We start from the raw sequence: 22,080 nt of genomic DNA, 5'->3' as shown, positions 1-22,080 counted from the left end.
AGTAGCAAAAGGGTATAATCAAGAAGAGGGGATAGACTATGAAGAAACATATGCTCCTGTTGCAAGATTAGAAGCCATTAGAATGCTTTTGGCATATGCATCCATAATGAACTTTAAACTTTATCAAATGGATGTTAAGAGTGCCTTTCTAAATGGCTTAATTCAAGAAGAGGTATATGTTGAACAACCACCTGGTTTTGAAATTTCTGATAAACCAAACCATGTTTATAAATTACAAAAGGCTCTTTATGGTTTGAAACAAGCCCCTAGGGCATGGTATGAACGATTAAGTAATTTTCTTCTAGAAAAAGAATTCTCCAGAGGTAAAGTGGATACCACATTATTCATAAAGAGAAAGCATAATGATATTTTGTTGGTTCAAATATATGTTGATGATATAATTTTTGGATCCACTAATGATTCATTGTGCAAGGAGTTTTCCCTTGATATGCAAAGTGAATTTGAAATGTCAATGATGGGAGAACTAAAGTACTTTCTGGGATTACAAATCAAGCAAACTCAAGAAGGTATATTCATCAATCAATCCAAATACTACAAGGAATTGATCAAAAGATTTGGGATGGATAGTGCAAAACACATGTCTACACCGATGAGCACTAATTGTTACTTAGATAAAGATGAATCTGGTCAGTCTATAGACATAAAACAATATCGAGGTATGATCGGATCTCTTCTTTATTTATTTGCTAGTAGACCTGATATTATGTTTAGTGTATGCATGTGTGCCAGGTTTCAATCCAACCCCAAAAAATCACATCTAAGTGCAGTAAAGAGAATCATGAGATATCTATTAGGAACAATCAATTTAGGATTATGGTATCCTAAGAATTCAACATGTAACTTAATAGGATATTCTGATTCTGATTTTGCCGGATCTAAAACTGATAGAAAAAGTACAAGTGGAACTTGTCAATTTATTGGATCGGCTCTTGTCTCATGGCATAGTAAGAAACAAAACAGTGTTGCTTTATCTACTGCTGAAGCGGAGTATATCTCTGCCGGTAGTTGTTGTGCACAGATTTTATGGATGAAGCAACAATTATCTGACTATGGCATCATTCTTGATCGCATACCTATTAAGTGTGATAATACTAGTGCCATAAATCTATCCAAAAACCCAGTTCAACATTCAAGAACTAAACATATAGAGATTAGACACCACTTTCTTAGAGATCATGTCTTAAAGGGAGATTGTGTATTAGAATTTGTTGATACTAAGAATCAACTTGCTGATATTTTCACTAAACCTCTCCCCAAGGAAGTGTTCTTCTCTATTAGAAGAGAATTAGGTCTCTTAGATGTAAGAGATTTAGAAAAATAGGAATTGATTGGTTGATTGACTGGTTGATTGATTGGTTGATTGATTGGTTGATTTACTTTTACCTTTTGATTGTAGATTATTTTGTTTGATCTTGTTTGAATTCTTATTTTTATGATAGAATTTATGATTTCTTGTGTATATAGTAATTGAATGATTGAATTTAGTGTATTAGTAGTGAAAATTAGTCATATAGGATGTATTTGAGCATAAATATGGATATTCTCTTAGAAACTAGCCTAGGATAGGCTCTGGTAATCGATTACCATCCAGTGTAATCGATTACACATGAACAGGCAGCCTGTAATCGATTACAACATCCTGTAATCGATTACCAGAAGGCTTATTGGGCCTGTAATCGATTACCAATACCTGTAATCGATTACAATGCGTCATCTTCTATAAATACTCACTAAATCAGAGCTGTTGCGCAGCCAAAGCTTCCTCCACGTTTTCCTCCATACCTAGAACTTCAAACCTTCGATTCTCATTCAATTCTTCACCAAATCACGTCCCGTAAAGCCCAATCTTCCTCTTTTTCACTCCTCTTTCACTTCCACCGATCAAAATCCAGAAAAACTTCATCAAATGGCAGAGCCATCAAAGAAGAGAAAGGGATCATCCTCCACCGCTACCGCTGCTGCCCATCGCCGTCACGGCCCATCCGGAGCACCCACAACACCTATTCCTCCTTCTTTGTCATCTCCAAGATCATCAACACTGTTTTCATCCGATGATCAACGTCTACGGTACCTTTCTCAGTTTTCTTCTAGAATAATCTTAGACCCTAAATACCTAGACGTAGAGTTCTTTAATGATGAAACATTTGATTGCTATCAAGTGTTTCAAAATTCTGGTCTTGTTGATTTCATGTCATTTAAATTGCCATATTATCCTGAACTTGTAAAGGTCTTCTACTGCAATTTAAAAATTCAGGATGGTATTATTATGTCTGAGGTGCATGGTACTTCTATGGTCATTGATCAGTCACTTTTCTTTTCTTTGACTCATTTACCCAGTCAAGGTGCACCTTTTGAGGGCACCATTGTTGATGACTGGAAATTCGATTATTCGAGTCATGATGCTCGTCGCATGGTCTGCAATGATCAAGCTGAAATGACCGGTAGATTGTTGGCCGGGTCATTAACTTTTGATAATCGCATCATGCATTATATCATTGTTAGAATTTTGCTTCCTCGGTCTTCAAATTTAGCACAAGCCTCTGAGGAGGATTTGATTCTTATGTGGGCTTTTCTAACCGGTCGTCAGATCGACTGGGCCCATTTGGTTCGGTACCGAATGCATAAGGCATTACGGGCCAATGCACCTCTTCCTTATCCACATTTGATTACTCTATTTTTGCGTCATTTTCAAATTCCGCTTGATGATGAACCCTTTGTTCAAGTCAAGCGTTCCTTTGCAATTGGTGCTGGTGCAGTGACCTCCTTTGGGTATCGTAAAGATCGGAATGGACAATGGTTGAAGAAGGATGCACTCCCTCCTCAAGATGAACGTACTCCTTCACCTCCCCCTCAACGTGAAGATTCCGCACTCATGAATGAAGTCCTCTCCGAATTACGGGGTCTTCGTTCTTATGTTGGTGACCGCTTCGACTCGTTAGATTCACGCTTTGCCGGTATGGACATTCGTCTTACACAGCTTGAAGAGGATGTCGGATACATTCGTCAGAGTTTCGATCTTCCACCACCACCTCCGTCTTCTTAGATTTTAGTTTATGATTATTTATCTTTTATAAGCCGTGTATTTTGGCTTTTAGTTTCTTAGAATTTACATTATTATGCTAAGTACTTTTCTTATTTATCTTGTGGTTTTTAAATTTCAGTCTTGGATGTTTTGTGATTGTTGACATTTTCAGTTATTTGGATTCTGGTCTGATTATTTCTTCTTTGTGAGTTTGGCTTCTTGTGTTTTATACTCTGATATTTATATATTTTCTACTCCTTTGTCATATCTGTGTTGATTTCCGAGGTCTTTGGCTTTTTGATGTTGCCAAAGGGGGAGAAAAGGTTGTAGAAAAAGCTTAACAAAAAGCTTAACAAACTTAGAAATCAAGTGATCATGAATTCCGAAATATAGGGGGAGTAAACGAATGCACATTTTATCTATATACAATTGTTTGTTGCTTGCTTGAATCTTGATTTCAGGTATTGTATTGTCATCATCAAAAAGGGGGAGATTGTAGATGCAATTGCCTTTGATGTTTTGATGATGAACATGATGATGTGTTGCAATTGATGCAAATGAGCTTTTCAAGATTAAATTCAAGACAATGCTTCAAGATTACAAGTCACAACATCAAGATGATCACTAGAATATTAGGAAGGCAATTCCTAATTGAATTAGCAAAGGTTTGGCCAAGTGATTTATATTAAAAAGTGTTTCTCAAAGGTTTTACTCTCTGGTAATCGATTACCAGAGGAAGTAATCGATTACCAGTGGCCAAATACGTTTTATAACAACTATAAAAATTTGAATTCGAAATTTTAAAAGCTGTAATCGATTACACAATTTTGGTAATCGATTACCAGCAGTTAGTAAACGTTTTAATTCAAATTTTAAAAGCTGTAATCGATTACACAATTACTGTAATTGATTACCAGACAGGATTTTCAGAAAAATAATTTCAAGAGTCACAACTTTTCAAAGGCTTTACTCATGACCACCAATGGTCTATATATATGTGACTTAAACACGAAATTGCTCAGAGATTTTTTCAGAACAACAAAGTGTTTATCCTCTCAAAGAGCAAATTCATTTTATCCTCTTAAGAATTCCTTGGCCAATTCAATTGCAATTCATTAAGGAATTAATTGAGTGCTCAATCTGTAAAATCCATCTCTTTCTAGAGAGATTTGTTCCTCTTCTTCTTCTCATTCTCTAAGGGATTAAGAGACTGTGAGTCTCTTGTAGTAAAGGATCTCTAAACACAAAGGAAGGATTGTCCTTGTGTGTTTAGAACTTGTAAAAGGAATTTACAAGATAGTGGAACTCTCAAGCGGGTTGCTTGGGGACTGGACGTAGGCACAAGGGTGTGGCCGAACCAGTATAAAACTGAGTTTGCATTTTCTCTTCCCTTAATCTCCTTTATTTATTATTGCTTTATATTCATATTCAAGTTGCTTCATTTGAATTAATATTTAAGAAGATTGTCATTAAGGGAATTCATAACTTGAGTAAAAAGTGAAATAGATTTTTAATTAGGGGAAACAGTTTGGAATATCTTAATTCAACCCCCCCTTCTTAAGATATCTGAGGCCACTTGTCTAACAATGCTAGCTTGGGCAAGCTTGGGTCCAGAAAAATCCACAAAATGACCCTTTTACCCCCTTTCCCTTGTATCTTTTTGTTTTCTTGATCAAAAACCAGAGTGATCCCTGGCTTCGCGCTATAACCAGTGCCAAACACCATAATTCAACTAGCAATGATCAAAACATCATATCGAATGATATTCCCCAGATGAAATTAGGGTCTGACACACATATTCCAAATAGACTTCATGCTACATAGTTTTTTTTCTCTAGAAACCATTTTATTTTCAAATCAAAGTTTTGTGAAAGCAATATAAATGGAGGTCATTACACCCATGGTTACCCCCTCCCAAAGGTAACCAATGTTTGAGTCCATCAAGAAGAATTCCCCACTGACCACTGGTGAGGGAAGACTAGCTTTCTTTGAACTCTAGCAATGACACCATCAATCAAGCAATGTGCTGAATTTTCCTCTTCTCCTTCTCCTCCCAAAGGTCTCAGCCAGCAGCAAAATGTAGCAAAGAAAATGGTTTTTGTTGTCTTAGGTAAGCGTGGGCTGAAAATGTGATTGAGAAGGGAGAAATTGGAGTGGCCACCAAGTCATAAAAAAGATTTGAAATTGTGCTAGTGTGTGTTGGTGAGGGGGTCGTGGGCTTCTCTTGGGGAATGGGTTAATGGAATTCCACACATGTGGGGTGAGTAGGTGTCACCAAGCAAGGGTCTAATTGTGCAATGTAATTTTACATTGTGTAATTATACTGCGATGCAATTAAATTCTATAAAATTTTAACCACAAAAATAAAATCCATACTAGTTGATAAATTATAGTTTTATCTGTAAAAATTTATTTATAGGTAAAATTTCTCGAGTACTAAATTGTCGAAGAAACTTAGAACTTAAGTAATTTAATCAACTGTCAAATAAAACAATTAAATATGTATTAAAACCACATATGTAAAATAAAAAATTGAACACAATAAATAAAGAAATCCTTTGACTTTAATGAAATGCCACGCTACAAACAATTTAATTATAGACCAATTTAATTATAACAATAGTTCAAGAAATTAATCATAGAGAAATATGTGTGTGTGTGTGTGTGTGTGATATTATAAACTCTTTAACTTAACCATTATTAAAAAGTACTAATTTCCTCTATTTTCCATTCTTTTATTTAATTACTCAATTAATTATTAATCACATGCAATTACTCAAGACACATCATTTCTTTATTTATTACAACAAATAAGTCATAAGCAACTCACATATGTGTCTACTTACTAGGTCAAAATTTGGGGTGTTACAATAGACACCATTGAAGCATAAAATATGTAGTGCTCACACAAGGGCAAGTGTACTTAATGCAATAGTAAAAGTGGACTAGAAAGTTCGAATATTGAACCCAAAGGACTAGTTGTATTCCCAATTAGTCAAGTTTATTAAATTAACAATTTATGTGATTGAAAAGAGAAATTAAATATTTTTATGGTTTTGATTTTTAGAAGAAGAAAAAATGCAAAGAGAGGTTTTGAGTGTTGATAAGAATGAGAAAGGGTTAAGATTCACTAGTACCAATTTCCCCCAACCCTAGTCCCAATGAAATTCCTTCCCCAGTTAATTACCGATTCTCAAAATCAACCAAAGCCTATGATCAAAGTCAGAGGATGCTCTTTGCCTTAAATCAATACCCCAATGACCATAGGTCTATCAATTTCAGTCAAAAGATATAATCAATTTTAGGGATGATCAATTAAATATTAACTAATCTATCAGAGATTACCCAAATAGTTTGATCATGCAATTTGGTGTAAAACATTCTCTACCAAGATCTACCTATTACATGTAGATGATCACTACGATGCAAACTATTAAGTATTAGAATGGCCGATTCCAAATAAGAAATAAAGATAAGGAAGAGAATTAAGTAACATAAAACAATGAAGAATTCCATTAAGAATAGGGAGAATGGTACAATTTGATAGCTACATCGTAAGCCCCAGACTAGGGGGGCTAACGGCTCATGATCAAAGCAAAACTAGAAATTATATACAAAATAGACATAGACATACCCATAAGGCATGAGCAATGATCACAATCCATCCTCATGGTGTTGCACAAGATTCACAACTCTCAAAAGCCCCCAAGGTTCTTTTAAATCCGTAAAAAGATTAAAAAAAAGTGAACAAAATTTTTTTTTTACAAAGTCTAGATTCCTAAAGATATTAGTCCAAAATGGTGAACTATGGTCGTGGTTGGAAGTGACGCTAAAGCTCTGGGCGTTGTGGATTGACTATGACCCTCATTAATTAACCATGAATGTGGTGAATTTACCTCGGCTGTTGACAGATCGTTGACGTTATTCTTAAAGGTTGTTATCATCTTATTGTGGTTGTGCTTCTTACCACGGTCATGGACCGTGATCAAGTTCAAAGTCTTCAAATCATCATAAAATCATGCAATTTCCAACTCTTTCACCCAATTGAGTGGTTGTACTTTTGTAATACAAAACTAGTGTCCAAACATGAGTTCTGCTAAGAGAATGCATGCAAAATGGCACAAAAACTCAAATAAACTATCACATAAAAAGTGGTTTATCAACCTCCCCACACATTGCTTGTCCTTAAGCAATTATTCCAGCTCCCAAGTAAAACAAACTATCCTAAGTCAAAACTCATGCAACAGAAATTCTCATTTATTCAAAAAGTAGAAACTCACACGATGGGGCATCAAAAATTCACTCAAGAATCCATTAGACTTATAATTAACATGCAATCAGTCTTAAGAGCTTCAAGTTTACTCTGCTCACCATCTCTCAGTGTTTTATAGTGTTATATAAATAGACAATTACACTCAAGATCACAATCAACAAACAAGTTCACAACTTTGTATATCAATCAACTTAACTCAAATAAATCCAAAAATTCCAAATAAGTGAGACATGTTAGGTTGTAATGGGGTCAATCATGTTATGTAAGATAGGTATTGAAAGAAATAGGTTGACAAAGGGTTCCACTTAATCATATGAAAACACTTAGAAATCAGAGGAACTTCCATGTATTTTCGTATCTTTCTTTTTCATTTAACTTTTGATCCCTTTTTTCTTCTTTCTTTTTAATTGCTTTGGGGGGTACAATAATTCATCTATGTGTGTATCTTTTCTCATTTTTTTCTCTTTTCTTTTTTTTCATCAACCCTTTTTTGTCTTTGATTTCACTTGAGAGAAAAACTTAGGATTTATTCACTGGCATAACCTATAATGTGTATTAGTTCCCCCTTTTCCTCACATCAACAATTCACACAACATAGTTCAAGGACCAAAAAGAAATAATCATTCAAGTTCAAAGTGGGAAACTAGGGGAAAAACTAATGAAAACAATTCACATATCTCAAGAAAGCCTATCAGAGTCTCATCTTTTCAGAAGTTTTAGAATTTATTCAAGGATATGCATGTCAAAACAAAGAATAAAACAATATTAATGAAATGATTAATTCACCCACACTAAAAGAATCAAATCTCAATACTCACATTTTATAGGGTAGCTCTAAGAACAATTCATAATCATGCATGCTAATGTTCCTTCCTAAAGAAAACTTCCAATTACCCCAATACACACACACGCACATGCACACACACACACACACACAAACACATTACTTTTGTATATTTTTTTAACAAGGGAATAATGTGACTGCATATGTATAAAGGTTTTGATGATACCAAAGATAGAAGCAACTCAAGTTTAATTCAAGTCCAAGTCAAGATCAAGTAAGCAAAAGATCAAGAGAAAAGGTTCACTTTAGTCCATTTTTAAGAATCTCTTAAATGATTGAAAAGGTTTGGCCTTAAAAACATAATTTTCAAATTACCTATAATAAGTTTTTAAATATTTTTACATTTCTGAACAAGTAGTTTTCACTGGTAATCGATTAACAGGAGATGTAATTGATTACCAGAAGCACAATTGGTTTTAAAAAGCTTTTAGGAAATTTGAAATTTGAATTTTAAAAGCTGTAATCGATTACCACATTATGTAATCGATTACCAGTAACGGAACTCCTGAAATTCAAATTGAAAAGGCATGACCTCTCATTAAATAACTATGTAATCGATTAGCCAAGATTTGTAATCGATTACCAGTGAGGAAATTTCAAAAATAACTCTTAAAAGTCACATCCCTTCATGAGTTTTTGAAAAGCCACCAAAGGCCTATAAATATGTGACTTATCTATGAAAATCCTCAGAGTTTTTCAGAACCTCATTGTCTTATTCTCTCAAAAACAAACCTTTAGCCAAACACTTTCAAATCAATTAAGGATTCTTCTAAGATCTTCAATTTGTATCATTCTTCTTAAAAAGAGAGAAAAACTTTTGTACTTCAAAAATAAAATTGTTGTTGTGATCAAGAGGCTGTGTGTCTCTTGATTTGTGAGTTTTTTTGAACACAAGGGAAAGGGATCCCTAGGTGGTTCAAAAGTTGTAAAAGAATTTTACAAGGATAGTGGAAATCTCAAGTGGGTTGCTTGAGGAATGGACGTAGGCACGGGAAGTGGCCAAACAGAGTTTGCAATTCTCTCTTCCTTTATTTGATTTATATTATCGCAATTAATTTTGTCTTGCACATTTAAAGAACATCAATTAAATTGTTTGTTGCTCCTTCTTCTACATATTAAATCTGTCATAGTGGGAAAATTTTGAAATTTAATTCACCCCCCTCTTAAGTTATTGAGGCCATTTGTTCAACAAGTGGTATCAGAGCTTGATTGTTGTTTAAAGTTTAGAAACTTCAAGAATAGTTATGGCCTCATCAAACTTTCTATTTCCCGAAGGAAACTCTATTAATAGGTCTCCTATATTTAATGGTGTGGGTTACCATTACTGGAAAACCAGTATGCAAATCTTCATAGAGGCTATAGATTTAAACATCTGGGAAGCCATTGAAATCGGTCCTTACATCCCTACTATGGTAGTAGGAAATGCAACTATAGAAAAACCCAGGGAACAATGGGATGAAGAAGAAAAAAGAAGGGTATAATATAACTTAAAGGCCAAAAACATAATTACCGCTGCATTAGGCATGGATGAATACTTTAGAGTATCAAATTGTAAGAATGCAAAAGAAATGTGGGATACATTACAAGTAACCCATGAAGGAACAACTGATGTAAAGAGCCCTAACTCATGAATATGAACTTTTTAGAATGAATCAAAATGAGACCATACAGGATATGCAAAAGAGATTCATACATATAGAAAATCATCTTGCATCATTAGGAAAGATATTTCCTAATGAGGATCTCATTAACAAAGTTATGAGATGTTTAAGCAGGGAATGGCAACCAAAGGTAACTGCAATTACAAAATCAAGAGATCTCACTAACACGTCTTTTGCAACTCTTTTTGGAAAGCTTCAGGAATAGGAAATAGAACTTATGAGACTAAATCAACATGAATAAAATGACAAGAAAAAGAAAGGAATCGCACTTAAAGCCTCATCTTCAATTCAAGAAGAAATTGACAAAGAGGACTTGAATGAAATAGAAGAAGATGATGATTTTAGTTTCTTCGTAAAGAGATTCAATAAATTCCTAAGAAACAAAGGAAATCAAAGAAGATCAAACTTCAAACCAAAGAAAAGAGGAGAAGATTCATCTTCTGTTCCAAAGAGTTATGAATGTAATCAACCTGGACATTTGAGAGTTGATTGCCATAGTTTCAAGAAAAGAATGGAAAAATCTGACAGGAAAACCTTCAATGATAAGAAAGCAAAGAAAGCTTACATCACTTGGGAAGATAACGATATGGATTCATCCAAAGACCCAGAAAATGAAGTCGTGAATCTAAGTCTCATGGCCAAAAATTATGAAAGTGAAGAAGAGGTAACATCTTCTAACAATAACTTATCTATTTCCTTTGATGAACTTCAAGATGCATTCAATGACTTGCATAAAGAATTAGTCAAACTTGCAAAACTAGTTTCATTTTATAAGAAAACTATTTCAAATTTAGAAAAGGAAGTTTTGAAATTAAATGAAGAATTAGAAAATCTTAGGACTGAAGTCAAAACATTAAAACCAATTGACACAAATAAATATTCTACCATAAAAGTAATACAAGATAGTAAAGAAGCATCTAACTCATGTAAATGTTGTAACAAGTTTATAGAAGAAATCAAGGATCTGAAAAATTCTCTTGCCAAATTTACTATTGGTAAAAATAATTTAGATATTATATTAGGAAAGCAAAGATGTGTGTTTGATAAGGCTGGATTAGGATATATACCTAACAAACAACAAAAATTGTATAAAAACTTTTTTGCATCTACTCAAAAGAATAGTTCTCCTTTCTTAACATGTTTTTACTGTGGAAAGAAAGGACATAGTGCATCTACGTGCTATTTTAGAAAAAATAGTAATAATATTAAAATGATATGGGTTCCAAAAGGATCTTTTATCAAAACTAACATTCAAGGACCCAAGAAAGTTTGGGTACCTAAGTCATAAAAATGATTATATAGGATTCTTTGAAGAAAAGTTGGTACATTGATAGCGGATGCTCTAAACACATGACGGGAGATGCATCAAAGTTTACTCATATTTCTCCCAAGAATAGTGGACATGTGACTTATGGAGACAACAACAAAGGTAGAATTCTCGGAGTCGAAAATATAGGTATGAATCCATCTACCTCCATTGAAAATGTTCTACTTGTTGTTGGTCTTAAGCATAGTCTACTAAGTGTTAGTCAATTATGTGATAAAGGGTTTCTAGTATCATTTGACTCTCATAATTGTGTTATTGAAAATAAACATGATAAAAATATAAAACATATAGGTTGTAGAACAAATAATGTATATATGATAAATTTAGATAAAACATCAAATCATGCTCAATGTTTTCTTAGTAAAGATGATTATTCTTTGTTATGACATAGAAGAATTGCTCATATAAACATGGAACATTTAAATAAACTAATTTCAAAGGATTTATTAATTGGTTTACCAAAACTTAAATTTGAAAAAGATAGATTATGTGATGCCTGTCAAAAAGGAAAACAAGTAAGGGTTTCCTTCAAATCAAAGAATATTGTTTCTACAGCTCAACCTTTACAACTTTTGCATATGGATCTTTTTGGTCCCTCTAGAACTACGAGTTTTGGATGAAATTACTATGCTCTTGTTATAGTTGATGATTATTCAAGATTCACATAGACATTATTTCTCAATCATAAAATAGATGTTTTTCATGCTTTTAATAAACTTGCTAAAATCATTCAAAATAAGAAAAATCTCAATATTGCATCTATTAGGAGTGATCATGGAGGAGAATTTGAAAATAAGGATTTTGAATCCTTTTGTGATGAAAATGGCATTGAACACAATTCTTTTGCACCTAGAACCCCTCAACAAAATGGAGTAGTTGAGAGGAAAAATAGATCTTTAGAAGAAATAACCAGAACTTTGCTTAGTGATACAAACCTTCCTAAAATATTTCTGGGCTATAGCTGTAAATATTGCATGCTATATAATGAATAGAGCTTTAATTAGACCAATCTTGAAGAAAACTCCATATGAATTGTATAACGGAAGAAAACTGAACATTTCTCATCTTCATGTGTTTGGATGTAAGTGTTTTGTGCTAAACAACGGGAAAGACAACTTAGGTAAGTTTGATGCAAAATATGATGAGCGTATATTCCTTGGCTATTCCTTGAATAGTAAAGCATTTAGAATTTATAACAAAATAACTATGATTATTGAAGAATCTATCCATCTTGCCTTTGATGAAACTAACCCTTTAAGGCCAAGAAAGGAAACTCTTGATGATATTACAGATTCTTTAGAAGACATGCATATTCATAAGGAAAAGCACAAAGGCAAAGGAAATGGAAATGATGAAGACTTTCAAATTGATGAAACTAAAACAAGTACAGATCTTCCAAGAGAGTGGAGAACTTCAAGATACCATCCTCTTGATAATATCATTGGTGACATATCAAAAGGGGTAACAACTAGACACTCTCTCAAAGATGCATGCAATAATATGGCTTTTGTTTCTTTAATTGAACCTAGAAATTTAAAAGAAGCCATAATCGATGACCACTAGATTATTGCTATGCAAGAAGAGTTAAATCAAATTGAAAGAAATAAAGTTTGGGAATTAGTTGACAAACCTGATAATCATCCAGTTATAGGAACTAAATGGGTGTTCAGAAACAAATTGGATGAACATGGAATAGTAATTATAAATAAGGCTAGGCTAGTGGCCAAAGGATATAATCAAGAAGAAGGAATAGATTATAAGGAAACCTATGCTCCAGTAGCCAGATTAGAAGCCATTAGAATGTTATTGGCTTTTGCATCCATAATGGATTTTAAACTCTATCAAATGGATGTTAAAAGTGTCTTTTCAAATAGTTTCATCCAAGAAGAAGTATATGTGGATCAACCTCTTGGTTTTGAAAACTCAGAAAAGCCCAATCATGTCTTTAAATTGAAAAAAGCTCTATATGGTTTAAAACAAGCCCCTAGGGCTTGGTATGAACGTCTGAGCAAATTTCTTTTAGAAAAGGGCTTTTCAAGAGGAAAGGTTGATACCACCCTCTTTATCAAAAGAAAATTGAATGATATTCTCTTAGTGCAAATATATGTTGATGATATAATCTTTGTGTCAACTAATGATTCTCTTTGCAAAGAATTCTCTTAAGATATGCAAAATGAATTTGAAATGTCAATGATGGGTGAGTTAAATTTTTTCCTTGGACTGCAAACAAAGCAAACAAAGAATGGAATATTTATTAGTCAGTCAAAATATTACAAAGAACTAATTAACAAGTTTGGGATAGAAAATGCTAAACACATGGCCACTCCTGTGAGTACTGCTTGCTGTCTGGATAAAGATGAAACCGGTCAGTCAATAGATATAAAGAAATATAAAGTTATGATTGGATCTCTTCTTTATTTATCTGCAAGTAGACCTGATATAATGTTTACTGTTTGTATGTGTGCAAGATATCAAGCAAATCCCAAAGAATCTCCCTGAGTGTAGTTAAAAGAATAATAAGATACTTATTAGGCACTATAAATCTAGGATTAAGGTATCCTAAGAATTCCTCTTATAACCTAATAGGATACTCTAATTCTGATTTTGCCGGATGTAAAATTTATATAAAGAGCACTAGTGGAACATGTCAACTTATTGGTTCCACTCTAGTAGCATGGCATTGTAGAAAATAGAATAGTGTTTCCTTATCCACTACTGAGGCGGAATATATTTCTGCTTGAAGTTGTTGTGCACAAATACTTTGGATGAAACAACAACTTTCTGACTATGGATTAATACTTTATCATATTCCCATTTGGTGTGATAACACGAGTGCAATCAATCTATCCAAAAATCCTATTCTACACTTTAGAACTTAGCATATTCAAAAAAGGGATTGTGTGCTAGAATTTGTTGACACAAAGAATCAGTTAGCTGATATCTTTACAAAACCTCTCCCAAAGAAAATTTCTTTGCTATTAGAAGAGAATTAGGACTAATAGACATAAATAACTTAGATTCATAGCCATTTTGATTACTTAGAATAAATTGTCTTTGATGGCTATTAATCATGCTTGTTTATGATGATTGTTTCCTTTGATTAAGAAAAATGATTGTTGTCATACACTAATTTCGTTCGGGGACCATCGTTTGCGAGGATGCGGACCTTGTTTGACCACTTCTAAACACTTGAGACTTGCCCCCATGGAATCCGTGAAGTTCCGAGGCGTTGCGAAAAAGGAACGGTAAAGAGCGCAAAAAAAATGAGGGTATATTTAGCAAAGCGGAGGGTGTAAATGGATTGTAATTTTGTCCGGGGACCGTTATTGATCACTCCAGAACACTTAACACCCATTTCTGTGGAATTCGTAATGTTTCATGAGGTTTCAGAAAGAAATTAGCAGAAAAGCACAAAAGGGGGTGTATTTAGTAAAACAGGGGGTGAAAATAGCAGTTTTCATATCTGGGTCTTCCAGAACATTTTGCAAGCTGGGTTGCTTGTTGAGGAAGCCACTTGCTCACTTGGGCGGCAAGCTCCTCCCCCTTTTGTTAAAAAATGGCTTCCGGGGCTTCCGTAATGCTTCCGTAAAATTCCCGTAACCCTAAATAAGGATATTTCACTTAATATGGGAAAGAAGGAAGAGAAAAAAATAATAAAATCAAGTCCTATAGGCTTCCGTAACTTTTCTGTAAAGTACGAAAAGGGCGAGGTGAACTTAGTAATTTCACTTAATAAGCATATTTCACTTAATATGAGAAAGAAGGAATAGAAAAAAAGAATAAAATCAAGTCCTATAGGCTTTCGTAACTTTTTTGTAAAGTACGAAAAGAGGGAGGTGAACTTAGTAATTTGGGGGTGCATCAGGAAACTTCTTGAGCAAGCTACCTGCTCGCCTGGGCGAGCAGGGTAGCAAGCACCACCCCTTTTTCTCTATAAATAGGGAAAGGGGGCTTTTCAAAAGGGTCCCTGACCCCTATGCTATGCATTTCAACTGTTTTTGGTGAAAAAATGTGTTTCCGTGAAGAAAATTCAAGTCGAGGTGCTTCCGTAACTCTTCCGAGACGTTTCCGTGAGTGATTTCCTGAAGATTTTCCGCCGTTCTTCACTGTTCTTCGTCCGTTCTTCATTCTTCAACCGGTAAGTTTTCGAATCCGAGACTTTCAATTCATTTCTTGTTTTGTTTGCTTTCATCTTCATTTCGTTCACTTTCGATTTTCTTTTCTTTCGTTTTTAACGAACTTTAACCAATCGTTTGAGCCGTTATCTCGCCTAATAAATGATAAAATAAATTTTAACCGATCATTTCTGTTGTAATGTCATTTAATAACTGTTAAAGCAAAATCTACCCGATTGTTCATGCTGTAACCTCAGTTAAATAAAAAAAGGAAAATAATAATAAAATAATCAAAATATCTTGAAAAAAAAATAATAAAATAATCAAAATATCTTTGAATAAAATAATCAAAAAAATGAATCGGACGTTTTTTCTTTGAAAATTTCCTTGAATGAATTGACTAATAATTGTAGATGCAATTGGCTTTGATGTTTTGATGATGATCATGATGATGTGTTGCAATTGATGCAAATGGGCTTTTCAAGATTAAAATTCAAGACAATACTTCAAGATTACAAGTCACAACATCAAGATGATCACTAGAATATTAGGAAGGGAATTCCTAATTGAATTAGCAAAGGTTTGGCCAAGTGATTTAAAATAAAAAGTGTTTCTCAAAGGTTTTACTCTCTGGTAATCGATTACCAGAGGATGTAATCGATTACCAGTGGCCAAATACGTTTTATAACAGCTATAAAAATTTGAATTCAAAATTTTAAAAGCTGTAATCGATTACACAATTTTGGTAATCGATTACCAGCAGTTAGTAAACGTTTTAATTCAAATTTTAAAAGCTGTAATCGATTACACAATTACTGTAATCGATTACCAGACAGGATTTTCAGAAAAATAATTTAAAGAGTCACAACTTTTCAAAGGCCTTACTCATGACCACCAATGGTCTATATATATGTGACTTAAACACGAAATTGCTCAGAGATTTTCAGAACAACAAAGTGTTTATCCTCTCAAAGAGCAATTTCATTTTATCCTCTTAAGAATTCCTTGGCTAATTCAATTGCAATTCATTAAGGAATTAATTGAGTGCTCAATCTGTAAAATCCATCTCTTTCTAGAGAGATTTGTTCCTCTTCTTCTTCTTATTCTCTAAGGGATTAAGAGACTGTGAGTCTCTTGTTGTAAAGGATCTCTAAACACAAAGGAAGGATTGTCCTTGTGTGTTTAGAACTTGTAAAAGGAATTTACAAGATAGTGGAACTCTCAAGCGGGTTGCTTGGGGACTGGACGTAGGCACAAGGGTGTGGCCAAACCAGTATAAAGCTGAGTTTGCATTTTCTCTTCCCTTAATCTCCTTTATTTATTATTGCTTTATATTCATATTCAAGTTGCTTCATTTGAATTAATATTTAAGAAGATTGTCATTAAGGGAATTCATAACTTGAGTAAAAAGTGAAATAGATTTTTAATTAGGGGAAACAGTTTGGAATATCTTAATTCAACCCCCCCTTCTTAAGATATCTGAGGCCACTTGTCTAACAAGTGGTATCAGAGCTTCATTCTTGTACAAAGTTTAGAAGCTTCAAGAAAAAGATGGCCTCAGCAAATTCCTTATTTCCAGAAGGGAATTCTATCAATAGACCTCCAATCTTTAATGGAGAGGGTTACCACTACTGGAAAACCCGAATGCAAATTTTTATCGAGGCAATAGATCTAAATATCTGGGAAGCCATTGAAATAGGGCCTTATATACCCACCACAGTAGAAAGAGTTTCAATAGATGGTAGTTCATCAAGTGAAAGTATAACCATAGAAAAACCTAGAGATAGATGGTCTGAAGAGGATAGAAAACGAGTACAATACAACCTAAAAGCCAAAAACATAATAACATCTGCCCTAGGAATGGATGAATATTTCAGAGTTTCAAATTGTAAGAGTGCTAAGGAAATGTGGGACACTCTTCGATTAACACATGAAGGAACTACAGATGTTAAAAGATCTAGGATAAATGCACTAACCCATGAGTATGAATTATTTAGAATGAATACAAATGAAAATATTCAGAGTATGCAAAAGAGATTTACACATATAGTAAATCATCTAGCAGCCTTAGGCAAAGAATTTCAAAATGAAGATCTTATAAACAAGGTGCTAAGATGTTTAAGTAGAGAATGGCAACCCAAAGTAACGGCTATTTCTGAATCAAGAGATTTGTCTAACATGTCTCTTGCCACTTTATTTGGTAAGTTGCAGGAACACGAGATGGAACTATTGAGATTGCACCAAAATGAAGAAAATGACAAGAAAAAGAAAGGAATTGCTCTTAAAGCATCATCCTCAATTCAAGAAGAAAGTGATCAGGATAATGATGCAGATGATGATGATGATCTAAGTTTCTTTGTAAAAAGATTTAACAAATTTCTTAAAGTAAGAGGAAATCAGAGGCGACCAAATTTTAAATCAAAGAGAAGGACAGAAAATTCATCCTTTACTCTAAAATGCTTTGAATGCAATCAACCTGGACATCTGAGGGTTGATTGTCCCATCTTCAAGAAAAAGATGGAAAAATCTGAAAAGAAAAATCATAGTGAGAAGAAACTAAAGAAAGCATACATAACATGGGATGAAAATGATTTGGAATCCTCTGATGATTCTGAAAATGAAGAGATAAATCTTTGCCTTATGGCAAAAAGTTACGAAAGTGATGAAGAGGTAACATCTTCAAACAACTTATCTATTTCTTTTGATGAATTGCAAGATGCATTTGCTGATTTGCATAAAGAATCAATTAAACTTGCAAAATTAGTTTCATCATCAAAGAAAACAATTTCAAATTTAGAAAATGAAATTTCAAAATTAAACAAAGAATTAGATCTTCTTAGAAATGAAGTCTCAATCTCTAAAACAAATGAAAAAGTTAATATCTCCACTATTAATGACAAGAAAATAACATATTCTTGTAGTTGTTGTGATAAATATGTAAAAGAAATTAAAGAGTTAAAAAATTCACTTGCAAAATTTTCATATAGTAGAAATAATTTAGATGTTATATTAAGTAAACAAAGATATGTGTCTAATAAAAATGGACTAGGGTATAAATCTGAAAAACTACAAAAGGTTCATAAAAACTTTTCCACTTCCACACAAAAATGTAATTCTAATTCTATCACTTGTTTTTACTGTGGAAGAAGAGGACATGGCATATCAACTTGCTACTTCAAGAAAAATTACAGTAATATTAAAATGATATGGGTCCCAAAAGGATCCTCAGTTTATACTAACATGCAAGGACCCAATAAAATTTGGGTACCTAAGTCAAAAACTTGATTATGCAGGTATCTTTGAGAAAGAAGTGGTACATAGATAGCGGATGCTCAAAACATATGACTGGAGATGCATCAAATTTTACACACATATCTCCAAAGAAAAGCGGGCATGTAACATATGGTGACAACAACAAAGGTAGAATTCTTGGAGTGGGTAAAATAGGTACAAATTCTTCAAACTCCATTGAAAATGTTCTACTTGTTGAAGGCCTTAAGCATAGCCTGCTTAGCGTTAGTCAACTATGTGACAAAGGCTATCTAGTATCATTTGATTCTCAGAAATGTCTTATAGAACATAAGCATGACATTAATATAAAGCATGTAGGACATAGAGTCAATAATGTTTACATGATAGACTTAAGCATAAAACAAGAAAACAATCATTGCTTTCTTAGTAAAGATGATGATCCATGATTATGGCATAAAAGAATTGCTCACATAAACATGGATCACTTAAATAAATTAATTTCAAAAGATTTAGTAGTTGGTTTGCCTAAATTGAAATTTGAAAAAGATAAACTATGCGATGCATGTCAAAAGGGCAAACAAACAAGAGTCTCATTCAAATCTAAAAATGTTGTTTCAACCACTCGACCATTACAATTATTGCATATGGATCTATTTGGTCCATCTAGAACCATGAGTTTTGGAGGAAATTACTATGCTTTAGTTATAGTTGATGATTTTTCTAGATATACTTGGACATTATTTATTACACATAAAAGTGATTCATTCCAAGTATTTAGGAAACTTGCTAAAGTCATACAAAACAAGAAAAATCTCAAGATTGCATCCATTAGAAGTGATCATGGGGGTGAATTTGAAAATAAAGATTTTGAATTATTTTGTGATGAACATGGTATTGAACATAATTTTTCTGCACCAAGAACCCCTCAACAAAATGGAGTTGTTGAGAGGAAAAATAGGTCATTGGAAGAAATTGCAAGAACTTTATTAAATGATACTTCTCTTCCAAAGTATTTTTGGGCTGAAGCTGTCAATACTGCATGTTACATCATGAATAGAGCCTTGATAAGACCTATTTTAAAGAAAACCCCATATGAGTTATTTAACGGTAGAAAACCTAATATTTCTCATCTACATGTTTTTGGTTGCAAGTGCTTTGTACTTAATAATGGTAAAGAAAATCTAGGAAAATTCGATGCAAAATCTGATGAAGGCATTTTTCTTGGATATTCTTTACAAAGCAAAGCATATAGAATATATAATAAGAGAACTATGAATATAGAGGAATCCATTCATGTTACCTTTGATGAATCTAATGCTATATTGTCAACAAAGAATATGCTAGATGACATTGCAGATTCTTTAGAACATATGAACATTCATGAACAAGATTCCAAAGGAAATGACAAAGGAAACAATGAAGATCCTCCAGAAGAAGGCAAATCCAATGATGCACTCCCAAGAGAATGGAAAACTTCAAGAGATCATCCCCTCGACAACATTATTGGTGATATCTCAAAAGGGGTAGCAACTAGACATTCTCTTAAAGATTTATGCAATAATATGGCTTTTGTATCTATGATTGAACCTAAAAATATAAAAGAAGCCATAGTAGATGATAATTGGATCATTGCCATGCAAGAAGAACTAAACCAATTTGAAAGAAACAATGTATGGAAATTAGTAGAAAAACCTGAAAATTATCCTGTCATTGGAACAAAATGGGTTTTTAGAAATAAATTAGATGAACATGGTATAATTATTAGAAATAAAGCCAGGTTAGTAGCAAAAGGGTATAATCAAGAAGAGGGGATAGACTATGAAGAAACATATGCTCCTGTTGCAAGATTAGAAGCCATTAGAATGCTTTTGGCATATGCATCCATAATGAACTTTAAACTTTATCAAATGGATGTTAAGAGTGCCTTTCTAAATGGCTTAATTCAAGAAGAGGTATATGTTGAACAACCCCCTGGTTTTGAAATTTCTGATAAACCAAACCATGTTTATAAATTACAAAAGGCTCTTTATGGTTTGAAACAAGCCCCTAGGGCATGGTATGAACGATTAAGTAATTTTCTTCTTGAAAAAGAATTCTCCAGAGGTAAAGTGGATACCACATTATTCATAAAGAGAAAGCATAATGATATTTTGTTGGTTCAAATATATGTTGATGATATAATTTTTGGATCCACTAATGATTCATTGTGCAAGGAGTTTTCCCTTGATATGCAAAGTGAATTTGAAATGTCAATGATGGGAGAACTAAAGTACTTTCTGGGATTACAAATCAAGCAAACTCAAGAAGGTATATTCATCAATCAATCCAAATACTGCAAGGAATTGATCAAAAGATTTGGGATGGATAGTGCAAAACACATGTCTACACCGATGAGCACTAATTGTTACTTAGATAAAGATGAATCTGGTCAGTCTATAGACATAAAACAATATCGAGGTATGATCGGATCTCTTCTTTATTTATCTGCTAGTAGACCTGATATTATGTTTAGTGTATGCATGTGTGCTAGGTTTCAATCCAACCCCAAACAATCACATCTAAGTGCAGTAAAGAGAATCATGAGATATCTATTAGGAACAATCAATTTAGGATTATGGTATCCTAAGAATTCAACATGTAACTTAATAGGATATTCTGATTCTGATTTTGCCGGATCTAAAACTGATAGAAAAAGTACAAGTGGAACTTGTCAATTTATTGGATCGGCTCTTGTCTCATGGCATAGTAAGAAACAAAACAGTGTTGCTTTATCTACTGCTGAAGCGGAGTATATCTCTGCCGGTAGTTGTTGTGCACAAATTTTATGGATGAAGCAACAATTATCTGACTATGGCATCATTCTTGATCGCATACCTATTAAGTGTGATAATACTAGTGCCATAAATCTATCCAAAAACCCAGTTCAACATTCAAGAACTAAACATATAGAGATTAGACACCACTTTCTTAGAGATCATGTCTTAAAGGGAGATTGTGTATTAGAATTTGTTGATACTAAGAATCAACTTGCTGATATTTTCACTAAACCTCTCCCCAAGGAAGTGTTTTTCTCTATTAGAAGAGAATTAGGTCTCTTAGATGTAAGAGATTTAGAAAAATAGGAATTGATTGGTTGATTGATTGGTTGATTTACTTTTTACCTTTTGATTGTAGATTATTTTGTTTGATCATGTTTGAATTCTTGTTTTTATGATAGAATTTATGATTTCTTGTGTATATAGTAATTGGATGATTGAATTTAGTGTATTAGTAGTGAAAATTAGTCATATAGGATGTATTTGAGCATAAATATAGATATTCTCTTAGAAACTAGCCTAGGATAGGCTCTGGTAATCGATTACCATCCAGTGTAATCGATTACACATGAACAGGCAGCCTGTAATCGATTACAACATCCTGTAATCGATTACCAGAAGGCTTATTGGGCCTGTAATCGATTACCAATACCTGTAATCGATTACAATGCGTCATCTTCTATAAATACTCACGAAATCAGAGCTGCTGCGCAGCCAAAGCTTCCTCCACGTTTTCCTCCATACCTAGA

This window comes from Glycine soja, chromosome 12, assembly GCF_004193775.1.
Source record: "Glycine soja cultivar W05 chromosome 12, ASM419377v2, whole genome shotgun sequence".
NCBI classification, from domain to species: domain Eukaryota; kingdom Viridiplantae; phylum Streptophyta; class Magnoliopsida; order Fabales; family Fabaceae; genus Glycine; species Glycine soja.
The sequence above is the reverse complement of the archived record's forward strand: the minus strand, read 5'-3'. Positions refer to the sequence as shown.